Here is a 10864-nt window from a genome sequence, read left to right as displayed (position 1 = left end):
GTGCCAGAAGTTGGTTGACTCCATGCAACAAAGATGTGCAGCAGTTCTCAGAAACAGTGGTTATACAACTAAATATTAATTAACCTCCCTGGCGGTATGATTATTTCAGATTTTTGGTGCTGAAAGCGGTACCATTATTTTGCATGGAAATATGTAGTTTTTTTATTGTAGGCTGTAATATTTAGGAATAACTCACTGAAATCTGTCCGAACAAGAGATTATTAAACATCCCGGGGATGATAAAATTTGAAACACAAAATCATAAATTATAATTTAATAAATAATCATAAAAAATAATAATATCATAATAATACATTTAATTCAATAATATACTCAAACCAAAAACACTGAAATTTGAAATATAGCGCCATAATAAGTTCGCACATTGCTGAGCAAAGTCGCAAAATCGTTTTCAGTGTCTGATGAGGAATTTCCCCACAAATCATTATCACTCAATTCTGCAAGTGGTTCTGATTTACTATCGCTGTTCTCTAGCCGGTCTAAAACCGCTTTTGACCTAAAGGGACACTTTTTTGACGCCATGGACGTTTCTCAGTTTCCAGGCAGAAAGAACAGACAAAATGCAGGCGGGGCACAGGACAAAGCACTAGGGACAAAATGTATGTGAAATTGGTTGAGACAGCAATGTTTTACTATGTAAAATGTAAAAAAAAAAAAATGACATTATTTAAAATTTTTTAATTTCCCGCCGCCGCCGCCTCCCGTACGTCCCGACGTCACAGGGACAGGACACAGAAGCCGGATGCCGGCATCAGCCGAAGGAGATGGCCGGGGACGCTGCAGGGGACACATCGTGGGAGCGCAGGGTAAGGTAAGTGAAGAACAAATGCCGGAGCAGTGCCGCATGGTATTCCCGAGTGTAGCTCGGGGTTACCGCTCTTGGTACTGAAATGTTACCCCGAGCTACACTCGGGAATACCGCCAAGGAGGTTAAGTGATTCAAAGGAAAGCAAAATCTTCAAACATTTTTCAGTTTATATAGTGAATGTTTGAGTTTGTAAAGAAGAATACACACACTGCTATTTTTTTGAACAGTCTAATATTCACTTTTGTTCAATTTTTTTAGAGGAACAACACAAATTTGATATATTTTTCTTCATGTTTTGATTTGGAATAGAATGTGTAGTGTTCCCAATGCATTTGTGTGTATGGAAATAAAATCTATTAGAAGGATTTTGAGCTTTATTCACTTTTTTCAACACACTGCTATTATTTTGTACACAACTGTATATCAACACTTGGGTATTTGGCCATCGCAAGGCTCCTCTGAATAGCTGAAAGGGAGGGAAATCACTTAGGACAACCCCTCCTCCATCTGCAAACCAAATTCCTCAGTGGCTGGCACTTGCAGTTCTTGGTGCCAAGCCATCCCTGACTGACAACCACAGATGTTACACCTCTGGAAAACCTGGCCATCTCAAGACACAGTACACTGAGCAGAAGAAGACGACATCACCTGGCCAGCCATCAGTCAACCTGGCCAGCCTTCCTCTGTGCTGTTCGTCAGTGGGAAAGTCCAGAGTCACATTGGTCAGCCCAGAGGTGATAGACAAAAAAACACATCATCCCAGAGAAGTTTATTACCCTCACCAGAGTTGGAGAACCCGTTCCCACATACCCCGTGCCTTGCGTTCATTGATTGGGGTGCTTGAAGTAGGATGAGAGAAGTGAGAGTCTCAGAAGAGATCCCCGCAGCCGATTGATTGGGTGCTGATTTAGGTACTCATATCTCTTACTATGCACCTGCTACGAACACTCTGGATGCCCCCACGGACCTCTCTGGACCTAAAAAGGTACTGTGTTCAGATGTTGGGTTGATAATGGGTCAACCTATGGATGAACAAAGGGAGGGGGAGGGTGGAGTGGAAGTACAGGGTTCTCCCTCTCCTAAAGAAGGAGAGTAGACCCCCTTGCATGTGCAGGCAACAGAGTCATGTTCAATTGATAATACAAATGTAAATGTTGGATGTGATGATGATGCATTTCCAATATTGGAGGTCACCCACTGCAAGGGCAGCTGAGGCGCAGGTTATGATCGCAGAACAGCAAAAGGAGGTTTCTGGCCCCTCTTCTTGTCCTGATCCCATGGACTTCAACTCCATTGAGCCTCAGCAGCTGTCTTTGTTTGACACAGGACCGCTTGCTGTGACTTGTAGTTCCACCTTTGAGATAGCACTGCTGACAGACCAAACCCTACAGCAGCTCAGGAGTCTAGCTGATCACCCTCCTGCAGAGATTGACAAACAAAAGGTTTACTGCAACCAAAGAAAACTGTACAGGGAGGTTTTGCCCACAGAGGGGAATTTGACTGACATAATTAGAAGACAGCTTGTTGTACCTAATCAATTCAGGAGACGGTTTCTGAAAGTGGCTCATGAAGTTCCCCTAGCAGGGAACCTGGGGATCGCTAAGACCAGGGCATGATTGATACACAAGTTTTACTGGTCTGCCATGCCCACTGGCATAGCTGACTACTGTCATCCTATGTTACCTGCCAGTGAGTTGGCATGACAGGGGATGTACATAGGACTCCGCTACAACCTTTGCGTATGATTGACAAACATTTCAAGAGGGTGGCAATGGCCATCATTGGGCCTCTGGCCATCCCCATCAGTTCAGGAAAATGTTATATCCTGACAGTTGTTGACATGCCACGCATTATCCAGAGGCTGAGCCGTCTTCACCTTCCGTGCAGACAAGATAGATGATGTTCTGCTGGGAATCTTCACAAGAGTGTGATTTCCGGCCGAGCTCATTAGTGATCAAGCCCCCCAGTTTTTGTCCGGCCTAATGAAAGCTCTCTGTCAGAAAATACAGATGATGTATATCATGGTCAGTCCTTATCATCCACAAACAAAAGGTTTGTGCAACCGTTTCAAAGGCACCTTGAACAAATGTTGCCACCTTTGTGGAATCCCAGGGAAAGGACTTGGAACTATATCTGCTTCATCTGCTTACAGAGAGGTGCCCCAGGAGTCCACAAGACCTTGGAGGGTAAAATTGCTGACCCAGAAGTCTCCGTTGTGGATTACATCCTAAAATTCATAGACAAAACGGAGATGCTGGTGGGAATGGTGGAAATGGTACGGGAAAACATGACACAGGCCCAGAGCAGGCAGAAACATTGGTATGACCATAATGCCAGGAAGCCAACATACAACATTGGTCAGCAGGTGTATTTTATGCTTCCCCTGTGACAGAACACACTCCAGACAGCATGGGAAGTTCCATACACATCCAGCATCTGAATGATATCATCTACTTGGTCAGGTTGGGAGTAGGAAGTAGATAGCAGAAGGCCTTTCATGTGAATATACTCAAAGCCCTCCATGAGTGTTCAGCCTATGTCATACTGGTCTACAGAAGACCAGAGCCTGAGGAGGCTGATCCACTTCTATACCTGCTAGCTGGTACCAGGGAAGTGGACTCAGACCTCCAGATTAACTCCAACCTTATCCTCACTCAGGTACCTGGACTGCGAAGAGTGCTGGCAGTTTGTCAGGAAAGGACTCATCGCTGCTGGTGCTGATGGGCGGCAGTACCAGTTCTTGCCAGCAGGTGCTTTTCAGCAGCCAGGATCTCACCTGATGCTAATTGCAGGAGATGTATTTAAGCAGTAATCATGCCTGTAACCAGTGCCTTGGTGTTTTGTTCCCATATGCCTGTGATAACCTGTTTTCCTGAACCTGCGTCTTGTTCCTAAGATCTGCTCCGTGTCCTGTCTGCCTCTCCCTACCCCATGCTTGATCAACTGTGTATGACCCCGGCTAGCCCTAACTACTCTTTTGTTTTGTATATATTGGGTGAAGGTTTCTGATTGTTTGGTTTTTACTTGCACGGTGCATTTGTATATTGGTGTGTCGCACAAATAAACTATATTATTATTACATTACTCCTGAAGCCTGCTATTCCCTGTGTCAGTCCACACAACTCTGGTCACATCCGGATCCTTGACATAACACCAAGGCCAGTCCTGACCAGAAGTGGCTGCACAGGGAAGCCATCTTGGCTTGTTGTTTGTGAAGGATGCATCCTGAAGAGGTTGTGTACTTGTCTCTGCTAGCGATATAAGACAGAGAATACTGCTATAAGATTCTGAAGGAGTGGGCCAGGGATCAGCTGCTCGAGTGCATGCGGGTTGCTCATTCTCTAGTAGATCAGGGCACGGTGTTTTCTGAGGTGCAGCCATTGTTTCAGGCTTGTGCTGAATTGGCTCTGTCCAGTACCCCTGAAAGCAGGGATGACTTTTCTCCACCATTCAGTACAGAACAAGTAGAGTCACTGGTATGGTTGTTGGAGGATGATCCGGATTTTCTTTGAGCATTATTCAGCATGTTCACAACATGTGCTTGTTGACTGTATAAACGCAGTGCAGTCTTTGGTCAGACAGGCTAGGTGTAAGCTGAGCTTTGTTCAACCAGTACTACAGACATGGTCAGATTTGTTACACCCAGCCTCAGTGAGCTTGCAAGAACCCAGTCCCGCTTCTAATCCATTTTCTCAAAGCTCTATTTCTGCATTCCCGACAGCACCCCCAGTTACAGCCCAGTATACCCTGCTATCAACCACATGTCAGTACCCTGTTCCCACTCACTGCACCTATCCTGCCTTTAACGCCATCAAGAAGTCCTCTGTAGCAACTGCTCCCTTCTCTGTTCCATCCTTCAGCTCTTCTCTGTCTTCAGCTGCTCCCTCCGTTTACAGCCCTGCATTCACTTGCAGTGCTCCAGTATCCAAACCCAAGAAGAAGAGAAAATTCTTTTCAACCAGTACCATCCAGCCAGTATCCAAATCGGCCAACCTGGTGTCTGAGAACCCGCCTTCTGTTATCCAGCCTGATGACCCGATGCCTGTTATCCAGCCTGATGACCCAATGCCTGTTATCCAGCCTGATGACCTGATGCCTGCTGTCCAGCCTGATGATCCGATGCCTGTTAACCAGCCTGATGCCTTGATGTCCGTTATCCAGCCTGATGCCTTGATGTCCGTTATCTAGCCTGATGACCCGATGCCTGCTATCCAGCCTGATGACCCATCGCTGCTGGTGCTGATGGGCGACAGTACCAGTTCTTGCCAGCGGGTGCTTTTCAGCAGCCAGGATCTCACCTCCTGCAATCAAGCCATCACCTGAGGCTAATTGCAGGAGGTGTATTTAAGCAGCAATCATGCCTGTAACCAGTGACTTGGTCTTTTTTTCCCATGTGCCTGTGATAACCTGTTTTCCTGAGCCTGCTTCCTGTTCCTGTGATCTGCTCCGTGTCCTGTCTGCCTCTCCCTACCCCATGCTTGATCAACAGTGTATGACCCGGCTAGCCCTGACTACTCATTTGTTCTGTATATATTGGGTGAAGGTTTCTGATTATTTGGTTTTTACTTGCACGGTACATTTGTATATTGGTGTGTCGCACAAATAAACTATATTATTATTACATTACTCCTGAAGCCTGCTATTCCCTGTGTCAGTCCACACATCTCTGGTCACATCCGGATCCTTGACACAGTTTTACTGGAAAACCTATGAGGACACACCTCGCTGTCCACCAAGTGGACACAGGGTCACATCCTTCCATTAAACAGTCGACTCTTTTTGGAGGTGCTGCCTGGCATGAAAAGAGAGGTTGAGAAAATGCTGCAACTGGGGGTGATTCACAACTCCCATAATGCCTGGGCATCCCCAGTAATCCTGGTCCCCAAAAATGATCAGTCGACCAAGTTCTGTGTGGTCTACAGGAAGCTGAATGCCATCACCACTGCAGACACCTACCCCATGCCCGGTTTGATGAGCTGTTGGATAGGCTGGTGGCTGCCTGCTATATCACAATCATTAATCTGAGCAGAGGATACTGGCAAATTCCTCTGGCAACTGAGGCTCGGGAGAAGTCTGCCTCCATCACCCCATTCGGCTTGTCTGAATTTACCGTCATGGGATGAAGAATGCCACAGCTACCTTCCAGAGAGTGATGAATGACTTACTGGAGGGGTTGGAGACCTTTGCAGTAGCCTGCCTGGATGACATTGCAGTGTTCTGCCCTACCTAGGAAGAACACCTGTTGCACCTGTCCCAGATTCTGCACAAACTGACAGCAGTCAATCTGACCGTCAAACCCAGTAAGTGCAAATAGGCATGACTGATCTGCAGTACTTGGGAACCAGGTAGGAGGAGGCACCCTGAGACCTAAGGCAGGGAAGGATGAGGCCATCCTGCCCTGGCCTATATATTAAACCAAAAGGCAGGTTATGCCATTCCTAAGGACAGCTGGCTACTGTGAAATTTGTATCTACAGTAGCCAGACAAAATCTCTGACTGACTTAACCAAAAAGAAACTGCTCAAGGTGGTGTTTTGGATACCAGATTCTGGGAAGGTATTTCAAGCCTTGAAGGAAGCGCTGGCCAGCGCCCCTGTGCTACAGGCTCCTGACTTCACCCGCTGTTTACTAATGCAGATGGATGCCTCTGCCTATGGATTGGGTGCAGTCCTGAGCTAGGTTAATGATGCAGGAGAGGAACATCCCATCCTCTACCTGAGCATGAAGCTGCTTCCCAGGGAAGTAGCATATGCCACATTTGAAAAGGAATGTCATGCGATCGTGTGGGCTCTCCAGAAGCTGCAAATGTACCTTTATGGACAGCACTTCACCGTGATCAAAGATCACAATTCCCTAAACTAGCTAAATCGTGTTTCTGGAGACAATGGCAAACTACTTTGTTGGAGTTCTTGAGAGAATGGCAAACTACTTTGTTGGAGCCTAATTCTTCAGCAATACTATTTCACCATACAGCATAAGAAGGGCATTAACCATGGCAGTGTGGATGGGTTGACAAGCCAAACCAGCAGAAGTTGGTTGCGTCAGGAGGGAAAGTGCCATTCCCTCACATGCAACCACTTGAGGGGGGAGATGTAATTGTTGTGCACATTAGGCACATGAAAACTGTAGGCAACCTCCATTGTGTTCAGGTCTAAGCCATTTTTGTCATGAGAAGACATAGCCCAGTGATCTTACCTCCTCCCTTCTCCTTCAGTTCATGGAATTCATAGCCTTAACTTTTATCACACTTCAAAAGAGCCTCATAAAACTATGACAAAATCCTTCAGTTCTGTCACCTGGTTTGTTGGGCAACTAAAGCACTAGGAACACAGCGTGCCATAAAATGTCCACCCAGAAAGCAGAAAGGCATGAGGTGACCTCTCAGAGACCTTTGCTCAATTCACAACTTAACAAAATTTACACATAATTCATAAATCAAACAGGACCAAGATACACTAATATTAAGTATACACTAAACTGCCAATAGTATTGGGATTACCATATTTTCCGGCGTATAAGACAACTTTTTTTACTTAAAAACATACCCCAACAATTGGGGGTCGTCTTATACGCCGGGTATAGAACTGGATGTGCGGTACTACTGTACGGTAGCTTCAGCTACATACAGTGTACCGCGCTGAGCCAATCAAGGCGAGCGATGTATTCTATTAATGAATACAGAGCCTGCTCGGATTGGCTAAAGTTGTGACATCATCAGCCCGCCTCTCTGACACAGCCAATCCGAGCAGGCTCTGTATTCATTAATAGAATACATCACTTGCCGTGATTGGCTCATATGACGTCCTCCCATTCTCTGCGCATGCGCGGCAATGCGCTGTGTCCCTCGGAAAGAGCCGAAGATGTCGGCTCGGGCATGTGATCAGCTGTGTCCAATCACAGCTGATCACATGTAAACGGAAATGCCGGTTATCGGCATTTCTCTCCTCTCAAGCTGTCACACTGACAGAGGAGAGGAGAGGAGAGCCGGTAATCGGCATTCCTCAGAGGGGACATCTACACTGATCATCAGGGCACTGATGATCAGTGTGCCCTGATGATCAGTGTAGCCCCAGCAGTGCCAGCTGTCAGTGTCCATCAGTGCCACATCAATGCCACATATCAGTGCCTACCAGTGCACATCAATGCCACATATCAGTGCCCATCTGAGCTGCCTTTCAGTGTCACCCATCAGTGCCAGTCAGTGCCGCCTATCAGTGCCACCTATCAGTGCTGCCAATCAGTGCCGCCTATCAGTGCCATGTATCAGTGCTGCCTTTCAGTGCCCATCAGTGATGCCTGTCAATGCCCATCAGTGCCACCTATCAGTGCCACCTATCAGTGCCAGTCAGTGCCGCCTATCAGTGCCGCCTATCAGTGCCATAAATCAGTGCTGCCTTTCAGTGCCCATCAATGATGCCGGTCAATGCCCATCAGTGCCACCTACTAGTGCCTCCTCATCAGTGCCACCTATTTCATATGGGTACAGTGTTGCATGACCGCGCAATTGTCATTCAAAGTGTGACAGCGCTGAAAGCTGAAAATTGGCAGTGGGGGGGGGGGGGGGGGGGAAGTGGGTATAAGTGCCCTGTAGGCTAGGGGTTAAATGGTGTTGCCTCAGAAGGGGGGTAGTCTTATATGACGAGTATAGCCCAAAACCTATGTTTTAACTGGAAAATTAGGGGGTCGTTTTATACACCCAGTCGCCTTATACACCGGAAAATACGGTACTGCTTTACATGCACATGAACTTTAACGGCACCCCAGTCTTTTCCATAATTTCCTCATTTCACTTCCTGACTACCTATCATAGCTTTGGAGGTCCTGAAATTCCAGGATAGTACAAACACTCCCCAAATGACCCCTTTTTGGAAGGGAGACACCCCAAGGTATTTGCTGAGAGACGTGTTGAGTGCATGGAAGATTTAATTTTTTTCGCCACAAATTTTAGGTACATGACAAAAAAAGTTTATGTATTATTTTTTTTACACAGAGTGTAATTTAATGAAATATTTCTCAAACATGCCATGGGTATATGTGGAAATACACCCCAAAACACATTCTGCTACTTCTCCTGAGTGTGGGGATATCACATGTGAGACTTTTTGGGAGCCTAGCTGCATACAGGGGTCGAAAACCAATGACTACCTTCAGGCTTTCAAAGGGTATACTTTCCTCATTTCACTTCCTGACTACCTATCACAGTTTTAGAGTCCCTGAAATGCCAGGATAGTACAAACACCCCCCCAAAACACATTCTGCTGATTCTTCCGATTATGAGGATACCATACGTGTAAGACTTTGGGAGCCTAACTGCATACAGGGGGCCGAAAACCATTGGCTACCTTCAGGCTTTCAAAGGGCGTAATTTTCTAATTTCATTTCTGCACTACCTATCACAGTTGTGGCCCTGAAATGTCAGGGTAGTACACTTCACAAATACACTCCATTTTTGGAAAGTAATCACTCCAAGGTATTTACAAAAAGATGTGGCAAGTATTTTGCAGATCCCATTTGTTGCCATACGTTTTGGCAGCCTAGCCACGTACAGGAGCCCAGAATGCCCTCAAGGAGCGTACAATCTAAGGTCCCTAACTCACATTCATACAAACACAGACTAGAGCCAATTTAGACAGGCGCCAATTACCAACATCAAAGTATTGTTAGAAAAGCGCCACACCCTGAGAGGCTAAAGCAGCAAATTCCTACTTCAAAAAACTCAAAAAAATCTATAAAAAAAGAAAAATACGTGCAAAAGTGTTGATAAATGTCCAAAAAATATATATATATCTCCAAAAAAAATATTTTGCAAAACAGATAGTGTTCACACCGTGTCAAATCCACCACCAAAGAAGTTGGATCACTCACCAGAACTCAATGCTGATCAACAATTGGACCAGCAAAAAACGCTTTTGCTCTGGGAGCAGTAGATATCAATTAAGTTCTTGAATGCAATACTCTGCAAGCAACCGATATCCTATTGGATGAATCGCCACCATTCAAAGCTCTAGATAATTTCCAGGGGTATATATCATCTCTAAATCGTATATCTCCATATCATTGGGACCATGTTTAAAAGTAAAAGGAAGAGATCATAGTGCAACAAGCTTCACATCGTTTAAAAGCTTTAATGTATAAATCACACACATTTTAAGGTGTCTACACCGACACCAGTTTCATGGGCATTGATACACGCAACAGTATGTAGGCACACCACCGTCTACCACGGATCCTCTACTCGTAGACCCCGCGCTTATTCTCAGACGTCAGCATCCAGTAGGCCATGCCCTATGCGTTTCGTCACCAACGACGTCCTCACAGGGCGGTCTGGATGCAGACGTCAGTTCAGTGTAACTTATACCGCTCGCACTCTGCATCGCGGTACGGTTCAGTCAATCACAGTAATATGCCAGGTGGTGTGTCAGGTGCAATCACAGATAGAAACAAAGTATTCAGCCATCCCACGTCTGACTGAACACTCCGTCTCCCGTATACAATGAACAATAAAAAAGCAACAATTAAATAACATTCTCTAAACATAGCAGACATCTAATAAATATTGCATTATGTCTTTTAAAGGCAACAATTGAATATCATCCTAATAAACATAGCAAACATATTATAAATATTGCACAGTCTATTTAAAGGGCCATACCCCACATTAAAGAAGTACTCTGCACAGAATGCATAAAAATATGTAAAAAAGGAAAATACAATTGTCTCTGAGAACCACATATATAAAAATACATATGTGTGTCCACAAAAAACACAATACACCTCTAAACTTACAGTATATAAATTATCTACAATTTCAACAAATAGATTGTTCACCCTCAGATCTTTAACTATACCAGATTGTCATCCACAGTGGGAACTAAAGCATTAAACACCTAAAATAGTACCAATCTTCATCACACCATCTGATATTTCTCAAAAATTCGTCAGAAAACAATTTAGATCGATATCTATGTTTAAACCTTTCGGTTTTAAACTATTTAATTCATATATCCAATAAGTTTCCTTCCTGGATATTTGTTTA

The sequence above is a fragment of the Staurois parvus genome, unplaced genomic scaffold (assembly GCF_062004578.1).
Source record: "Staurois parvus isolate SC_StPar_1 unplaced genomic scaffold, SC_StPar_1.0 ptg000701l, whole genome shotgun sequence".
NCBI classification, from domain to species: domain Eukaryota; kingdom Metazoa; phylum Chordata; class Amphibia; order Anura; family Ranidae; genus Staurois; species Staurois parvus.
This window is presented reverse-complemented; position numbering follows the sequence as displayed.